The sequence below is a fragment of the Neltuma alba genome, unplaced genomic scaffold (genome assembly GCF_004799145.2).
Source record: "Neltuma alba isolate B1F8T4 unplaced genomic scaffold, ASM479914v2 tig00011756_pilon, whole genome shotgun sequence".
NCBI lineage: Eukaryota > Viridiplantae > Streptophyta > Magnoliopsida > Fabales > Fabaceae > Neltuma > Neltuma alba.
This window is the reverse complement of record NW_021636384.1, coordinates 1,077,728-1,087,055: the sequence shown is the minus strand read 5'-3', so window position 1 is coordinate 1,087,055 and position 9,328 is coordinate 1,077,728.

Here is a 9,328-nt window from a genome sequence, read left to right as displayed (position 1 = left end):
ACGTAATAAAGGTACCTATAGCAAAGCACAGCTTTCACCCTCATGGCCTCACCTCTCTCGCTCTCCCACTCTGTTTTTCTTATTACATAGAGGTGGGATCGAACCCGCATCAAAACACACATATTCCACAAACACACACAAGTACCACTCTATCAAATGGTTGTTGCTTCACCTCTCTTTCTAACTCTCATTATCTCTCGATCGTCTCTCCATCATTGTCTCTTTCAGTTATCTAAAACTAATTCTACTTCCAGTTTTTCCATCTGTTTCTAGTTTAATATCTAATTTGTTTCTTAGAGCAGTTTTTGGTGTTGCATGATTTGTACCAAATTATTTTTTTGGATGTTGTTTCTAGATGATTTACGCATCTAGTCGGATATTTGAGTGTGCATGTTTGTTTGTTATAAGGTATTTGGTTGATTCAAATAGTTTTTGTTATTTTTTCCTCATATAGTCTTTGAGATTTCATTTGCTGAAGAAATTTTTGGGAGCTATTTTCACTCAAATGTGCACTCCAGTTTTATAAGCTTACCTTTTTTCTTCAAGCATCACTCTGAATTAGTAAGCCTTTTTTTCCTTTTTATTTGTTTTTGTATGGTGTAAAATTTTCAAGCTCTTTTTTATTTGTATCCTATGATTCATCTAATATATCAGTAATAAACATGGGAAGATGGTTGGGACACCCAACAGATAATATTTCAGGTAGAATGTAATTAGAAAGATAGCAGATCATTAAAGTAGTGGAGAGAAGCCACTCCCCCTTCCTCCACTATACACAGTCACATGCAAGGATACCTAAATACGTTTTATATAAGAGTATTCGCCTAGCATTCGCATAGATCAGATTCCTCTTAGTTTCACTCTTTCTACCTCTCTGTCTCTCTTCATCACCTCTTCTATGTACATCTTAATCTCTGCAAGACCAGGAGGTTCATTTAGTCTTTATTCCCTTATAAGTTTCTCAAGCACCCCCTCCTTCTTTATCTCAATTTTTTATTTTCGTTAAGTAAAATGTTTGTGTGTTAGGACTGATTTCTGGTCTTGTATATACAATTTGTGTGAGTTTCTTTTTAAAGTATGAAAAATAATATTCTTAACTTTTAAAATGCTAATAACTTGATAATAGTTTATTTATTATTTTTACTAAGGCGTAGACCTTTCAATAAATAGTAACATTCCTATAAAATATTACAGTTGAATACCTAATAACTTGTTATTTTACAATGACAATGACTATTGAAATAATCACATCAAAAATTGGTATTTGAATACATCTATCTAAATATATATTTCTCACATTAAGTAAAATTACGTGCACTTGGCAAATATAAATTAAGTCTATTTATCAAGTGGTATCAGAAGATCTAATAGGTGGTATCAGAATCAATTTATAATAAACTTATAGGATGTACTCCGGAATACCTTTTTGTACCTTTTTTAAGTCAACATAATTCAAATTGACGTTAGCAAATACAATCGCATTACATCTATTCACATTGACGTTAGCAAATCACTCAATTTTCATCTGAATTATGCAGTTACTTTTTTATTATATAAAAGCAGAAATTAAAGTAGGCTAACAGTATACCATTGCACCCATATTGTTCCGTACTTTGAGGCTTTGTTTTGGGCTTTTTTATTTCAAATAAATTTCATATTTCTCAGATTCACCTTGATTTGTTTAACTAATTTTGTTTAAATAATCTACGTGATTTAGTAGTTAATAATTAATAATATTTATTGAAAACTGTTCTAAGTATCTCTGTATAGGGGGAGTTATATGTGTAAATTGTAATTGTTTTATTATGAAAAAAAGTTATTTGAACAATGTACAATTTTCTATCCATGACCGTTTTCTTTTCAGTCAAATGTTTCACTAATATGGTAAAAGAGAAAGACAATAGAAAAGAGAGCATACTAGACTACTAGTTAAGTGAACACTCCTTTGAGCATGTTGGGATCTGGGACCGTTTATAATTTCCAGTTATGATTTGTGTAATAAAAATAAAAATAAAAATAAATAAAATTTATATTTATATTTATTCATATTCTCTTGGGTTGGATAACTTTTAACTTTTTATTATGTATGGATATCAAATGGTAAGTAATACTGAAAAAAAATAGAGCTTTAAAACATTATTAGCATGATGATTAATTTGATATTTATGTGATTTTTTTTCCAACTATTTCTCGGTTTCTCCCTCGAAATTATTTGAATGGGTAGATTATAAATAGATAATATTAATTACATTATTTTTATATTTAAATTTTCTACAACATCCTAGTTTTAAAAAGAGGGCGAAGTTGTATCTGCCATCCTTTTTTCTTTATGGTGTATTTAACACCTTAATCTTATTTTTCTTTAATGCATTCAGCATCTTAATCTTATTTTTAGTAGATCTAGCATTTTGAAAATTAAGATGATGAATGTAACTTAAAAAATAATATCAAATGCCGAATGCACTAAGAAAATAAAATCATGGTGATGAATGCACCAAAAACATATCAATATACTGAATACACTTAAAAAATAAAATGAGGGTATTCACTGCACCTTTATCTTTTAAAAAGATTGCAAGCTAGTAGCTTTTTATTAATTGCTCTAGTCTTTGCCTAATGGGAAAAGCAACTATATGCATAAGGTTATAAGTTTATTTGGGAGGAAGTGTAGCATTGAGTGTAATTTTTTCGTTAGCAGTGAGTATATTATTTTCCTTTTTTTTTCAGCTGAATAATACTTCATTTTATTTAAAAAATAAAGGGAAAACTACAATCACCGATAACTTGTAATAGCCAATATCAGCTGAAAAAGTACAATCAGAACCAACTAATTAATAACTAATTCGTCTACACCAGTCCTATTCTTGCTAGAGGCTGCCCAACTCTGAAAATCTCTTTGCAAGACTAGCAACAGAGAAGATGGCAGCTGAGTTAGCCATTCTGACGGAACCGTTCTTCTTAGAGCAACAGCTGCAAGATGATCAGCCCTACAAGAGCAACCAAGGATAAACACAGTTATTAAGCATAGTTATTATTTTCCTCTTTTTTTTTGTTTTTTTTACTAAGCACAGTTATTTCTTAAAGTGATAAGTTCTTTATTAAGAAAATTTCATCTCTGGAGATGGGAATCCATACATGTTCAAGGTGGCTCTTGGATGTGCTAAGACTTTAGGAATAATTATTAATATTGATATAATTAATTGATTCAGTAGTAGTAATATTTGTGACCCCTTAACTAAAAAGTCATTGTTTGATGGAGTTAAAAAATAAAGCTAATAGATAATTGAGCTTGTCTTGTTTCTTGTTTTTTAATGCAATTTTTTGTTTTTAAAAATAAAAAACGAAACACTTACTTGATAATATGCTTTTTAGTTGATTGTTTTTTAAAAACAGAAAAATAATAATATGTTTTTAAAAATAAAAAAACAATTTTTAGATTTTTTTGCTTTTATATTTTTATTTTTTATTTTGAAAAATTAGAAAAACTTTCTTCTCTTCTCACCTACTGATTGCCACAATTTTTAAATTTGATTTTTTGTATTTTCTTGTTTCAAATATGATTTTTTAAAATAACTATCCAAACATATCTTTTCATTTTTTATTCTCAAAACTTATTTTTTTAAAAAAATTTATAAAATTATTCTCAAAAAAATAAAAAATAATCCTAATTTGCAAAATTTTTTATATAATTCCAATTAATTTTTAATTAGGTCTTATAATATTTTTATTGGGTCCCTACAGTCTTTTTAGCCAAATTACTGTAGTTTTTGAAATCAGATTCTTGTAATCTTGACTTATTTTTTAATCAAATCCTTATAATTTCATATGATAGGTAAAAAGGAAAAATTAAAAAAAAAGAAAAAGAAAAAGAACTATGGAAACCTAATGAACTAATAAGAACAAGATAAAGTGGGGGAAAAAAACTATGTTGGCCTAATTAAAAACTAGTACTATAAAGACCAAATAAAAAAATTACAGAGATCTTATTAAGGATTTGGTAAAATTATAGAAATTTATAAATTAATTTTCCTTTAAAAATATAAGAGAACTTTGTTTCTCCAAAATAAGCAACAAAGTAAAACCACAAAAGTCCAAAAATGTGCATCTCTTTGTTCTAGATTTTTCCTTTCATGGAGTGTTTGGGTAATCAAACTAGAATTTTAGAAATATTTTTACATTTTATAAAGTAAATAAATAAAAAGATAAAAATAGTTTTTAAAAACAGTTTCATATGTTTTCAAACAATCATGGACAATGGATGGGGGCTTTAGTTGCAAGATTGTCTCTGTACCACTAGTTGTTGCTGAGCTTCTTGGCATGATTAATGAATTGAAACTCTGTTGGAGTTGAGGCTACAAGAAGATAGTGATATACACTAATTGTGTGGAGGCCATGTCTCTATTTTGTAGAGGCTGAGATGAAAATTACCTATTTAGCCAAACTCTTTCATTCGATGGAGAGTAACTTTTGTATTCTAGATCAACCACCTTTCATGAGGGAGGAGGGGGTTGAGATAGGAAACTAGGTTTTTGTTGGGCTTTGTTTGTAATGCTTTGTAATCCAATACTGATTCCAAAAAAAAAACACCTCTTGACCTTAAAAAGCGCATTTTGGTTGTATGGGAGTGCGTGTTGGTACAGAGGGGCTGCCATGAAGATAAAGACAAATCAGACATTTGGACATGTGTGCCAACATATTTTTTTTAATTTATTGTTTATTAGAATTACTTGTTTCATTAAGGGAAAATTGCAAATAAAGACCCCCCAATATATAAAATGGCAATCAGGGACCCTGAATTTGAAAACTGCTTAAGAGGACCCGGTCCCAATTTGTAATTATGAAATGTGTGTTAAATGGCTGAAATGCCCCTCCCTCATCGTGACTCTTAATGAAGGCAGAGACAAGGATTTTAATGTTGGCAGGAAAGCTACTGGAGAAGGAAGACCCGAACGTGTTTGTGTGATATTGGGATGGAAGATCTTCCAACATTGGCAATGATGCGAGTAACTTGCTGAGTAAACTTTTCTTTCATTGTTCCCTGTAAGAGTTGCACATTGTGATATTCTTCATCTTCATCTCTGCTGTGTGGGTGAGTAGGCTGGAGGAAGGGAGGGAATGAGAGGTGCAGTTGAAGATGAAAGATATCACAATGTTGGAGGTTATGGTTAGTTAGAAGTGGGATATTTTTATTTTTGTAGTGTGAATGGTCATCTCTCATTTGTAGTACATGGTGTTGGTTGTGACGGGGAAGGGGTAGGAGTGTAGTGGTTTGGCAGAATGTGGGTGTAAATTTTGCTAGTGAACTTGTCAATTTTCTTAGTGAACTTATCATTTCGTGTTTATCAGGAGTGGGAATGCAGTCATTTCAACAGAAATATTCAGTTTCAGGAAAACCTTATTAGAAGCTGTAATTTTCGTAAGTGAACTTGTCAATTTCCTTAGTAAACTTGTCATTCCCTGATTATCAGTAGGGGAAATTGTCACACCTTACTTATATAGTACCTTAGCATTCATTTAGAACTATTCCAGACCATGTTGGATGGTCTTACACTTAAAAATTTCAATTTGGACGTTAATTTTTGGGAAATTACTGTTCACTGTCCAGTTTTCAGATTACAGGTCCAACTTTGAAAAATCATAACTAATTATAGAAAAATTGTATGGAAGTGTTCCAAAATTCTACAGAAAGCTCTTTCAATGCTATTTAAGGAAAAAAAAATATTCAATTGGACTTATTCTTGCCCAATTCGTACAGTTTATTAGGTTAAGATTACTATTTGTTTGGTAAAATCTGGACTCTCCAGATTCTGCGCCTTAACTTTGAAAATTCATATCTCTTCGTATACACATCCAAATGAGGTGATTTACCACTCATTTTAAAGCTTGGAATGTGCACTATAAGTATACCAAATTTCGTAGCTTAAATAATTCATAGGATAGGTCAAACTGAAGATTGAAACTAACTGCTCCATGACCTACGTTTTATCCCTTAACATCTCTTTACTTTAATTCTTTTTATTTCTTTGGCATACCTAACATGGGCTTACTTTTCCCATTCATGCTCATACATTCTTATACATGCCATAAGCTTTATAATTAAATACATGGCATTCACAACATAATTATAACATAGGAGAATTATACATTGAACATAATCTCAATCATTAACGTAAATAATTCTCCACTTTCTTCTCCTTGCTTCTCATGCCGTTAGTGTCCATCATTGATTGACCTAAATGGTTGGTTACGAAGGGGTGAGATTCGGGGGAATCTCAGTAGCAAACATTACCACATACATGCACAAGATGGATGCTAGTGTATGGTATGTAGTTTTTCATAAACTTAAGTTAACTAGTGACATGCCATCATGCTTTATGCTTGGTATAAAAATGCATGGCCATGGGAACATATTAAAAATAGCATTTCCAGCAACAATCATCATGTCACAACATCATTCAAACAACAAATACAAACCAACACATGAGCATACCATGTCAAGCACATAAAGGGTAAGTTCACTACCTTGCACCTCAAGCTTTCCTCTTACTTTTCCTTTGACTCCCTTGACTTTCCAACCATGTGGGCATTCGGTCAACATCACCAAACATCCTCTTGGATGTTTCAAAGGTCCTAAACATAACCATAATGATCACACAATCTATTAGGACCATTAGATTACATAAAGTTCAAGAGTAGCTTTCTTGAACCTCAACCCTTTCTCTTAGTCTTAGGGTTTTCTTTCTAACTTTTCTAATATAAATCTTATCATTTCCCATCCTTAAGATCCATTTCTTGTCAATTAGGACCACTTTAGATGGCCTTAGATTCAAGAATACCAAATCTGGAAATTTTGGTTCGCGGGTACTGTTCACGCAGAAACTCCAGAATTTTTGCTCAACTTCGAAAATTCATAATTAAATCTATAAAAATCCAAATTGAGTGATTCCAAGTCTCACTAAAAGCTACTTAAGTTAAATTTAAAAGAAAAATAGTTTCAGGAACCAATTCTATGCCTAACAGTACCGGAATTGTACGGAACTTGACACTCTCCCAAAAGTTCAACACTGTTTCCAGATTTCAAACCCTAATGAAAAATCACCATAAATCGTACACATATCCAAATAAAGTGTTCTACCCATGGATTTAAAGCTCAAAGAGCGTAATTTACACATACCAAATTTCAAACTAGATATAAACAGTAACTAATTCAAAATAGGCATCAAATCAGCACGTAATTCTTCCAATTTTCACATAGATCCACTTGGATCTACCATACTTTGAGGTGTTCTAGCAACATCTAACAACCAAACTCCCTTCCCCACTCATCAACCATTTCGACCAGCCATCAAAAGGGAGAGAAGACAGATTTTTCAACCTTAAAAGAGAAGGAAAACAAGACAAGAACACATCTAGAACCAAGATCTCACCTTGAATCCTTGATTGATGACCAAAGTTGATAACTTTCCTTGGTTCTCCTTCCAAAACCCTCTCTTTTCCTCTCCTCTTTCCCTTGGACGAAATTCCCATCTGATTTAGGGGAAAGATGAGCTCCTTAGTGCTCTCAAAATATCTCATCTACCACATTTAATGAAAGTCCAAGTGTCAAATGCCTAAGCCTTCTTGAAACCTCTCTCTTAATTAACTTAATTCATAATATAATTACATTCCAAAGTCAAGATCCTCTCCATTGGTAGCTTGACACTTGGAAAGCTTTAATTACCATCCATTAAAGGCTTGACAAGTGGCGACTTGTGGGCCAAGTAAAGTGCAAGACTCTGATTAACACTTTATCGGTGCACTTTTACTCCGGGTTTAACTTCTTTTCTATAATTACAGTGCTCTGGCCTCTGTAATTATTTTCTGTCAGATCCATAAATTCCTTTTAATTCTAGAGAGTATCTATGAATTTTCTTAGGCCATAACACTTCCTTTAAGCCTTGTATAAAATTCATTTACTAAAATACCCTTTTATCGGCAAAACCGGCTCTTTAATTTATTAAAGCCACTCCACTGGCCTTTTGGTTGCGGGACTAATTTTATAAATTAGTATAACCTTCTAACCATTTAATCTCATTTTTATATACATTTTTGAGGCCTCTTGCTATTTTAAATAATTACCTCAAACAGTGTATTTTTTACTGGCCATAACCTCATAAATTCCATTTAAGCTATCTCAGGGGTATTCTCGTCTTTTCTCTTTACAGAAGAGCCTTAGAATATTATTTTCCTTTTTTTTGGGATTTTCTTGGAATTCTCTGTGCACTCTTCCATTTTTATCTCTGTTGGTCATAACTTTTAGAATTTACAGTTTAGTCCCTGGTTGGACTTAACTTTATATAATCCTCTCTTTGAGGCTTCTAGCTCAACCTTTGGCCTATATCTAGTCTCTTTTCTCTCTCTAGGCCTTCGAGACTTTACTGGAGTCTCTGACCTTGATTATACTGAAGCCCCTGAAAAACTTTTACTTTGCAGTTTAGTCCCTGAAACTGCTTTGACTTCCTTTCTCATGTTTGGGACTTTTGCTCAAAAAAGGGTCTAGTAGCCTATCTAATTCAGGCTATTTCTGGTACTTCTAGGCCTAAAAGTTTGGATGTTATAGAAATCCACTCATTTGAATAGAGAATTTTGGTTTCATGAAAACTTTAGTGGAACTTGTAATTTTTGTGAGTCAACTTGTCATTGTGTTATTATTGTAAGTGGAATTCCACTCATTTCAACAGATACTTTCCCTTGCATGAAAACCTTATCGGAACTTATCATTTGTGTAAGTTAACTTGTCAATTTCCTTAGTAAACCTATCATTCTGTGTTTATCAGAAGTGGAAATCCACTATTTCAACAGAAATTTTCCCTTGCATGAAAACATCTTGGGAACTAGTCATTTGCCATTGTCAGCTTGTCATTTTCCTTTGTTAACCTGTCATCCAATGAATGAATGTGCAAATTTGGCCACTTTTAATACAGAATCTCAAATTTGTATGAAAACCCTTTCATAAGTTGTCATTTTCCATAATGAACTTGTCGTTGCACGTAGTAAACTTGTCATTGGCCTGACTGAAGGGAAATTTGTCATTCCAAATGTAAGTATTGTTATAACCATTAAAATAATTGGCATACAATTTCAACAAATGAATTTATCAACAAAGTTAGTAAAAGTCACATGGCCTAATTTAAATGCTCTCTACAAAGACTTTCTCCTCTTCTTGGTCATTCTGGTTGTGAGATAAGATTGTACACATTCTGACAGCATTTATTGTCATCATGGTTTACCAACCACCACGTTAGCTTGTGCCAAAAAGAGGACACATCAGCTTGCACAGCAAGTTTAC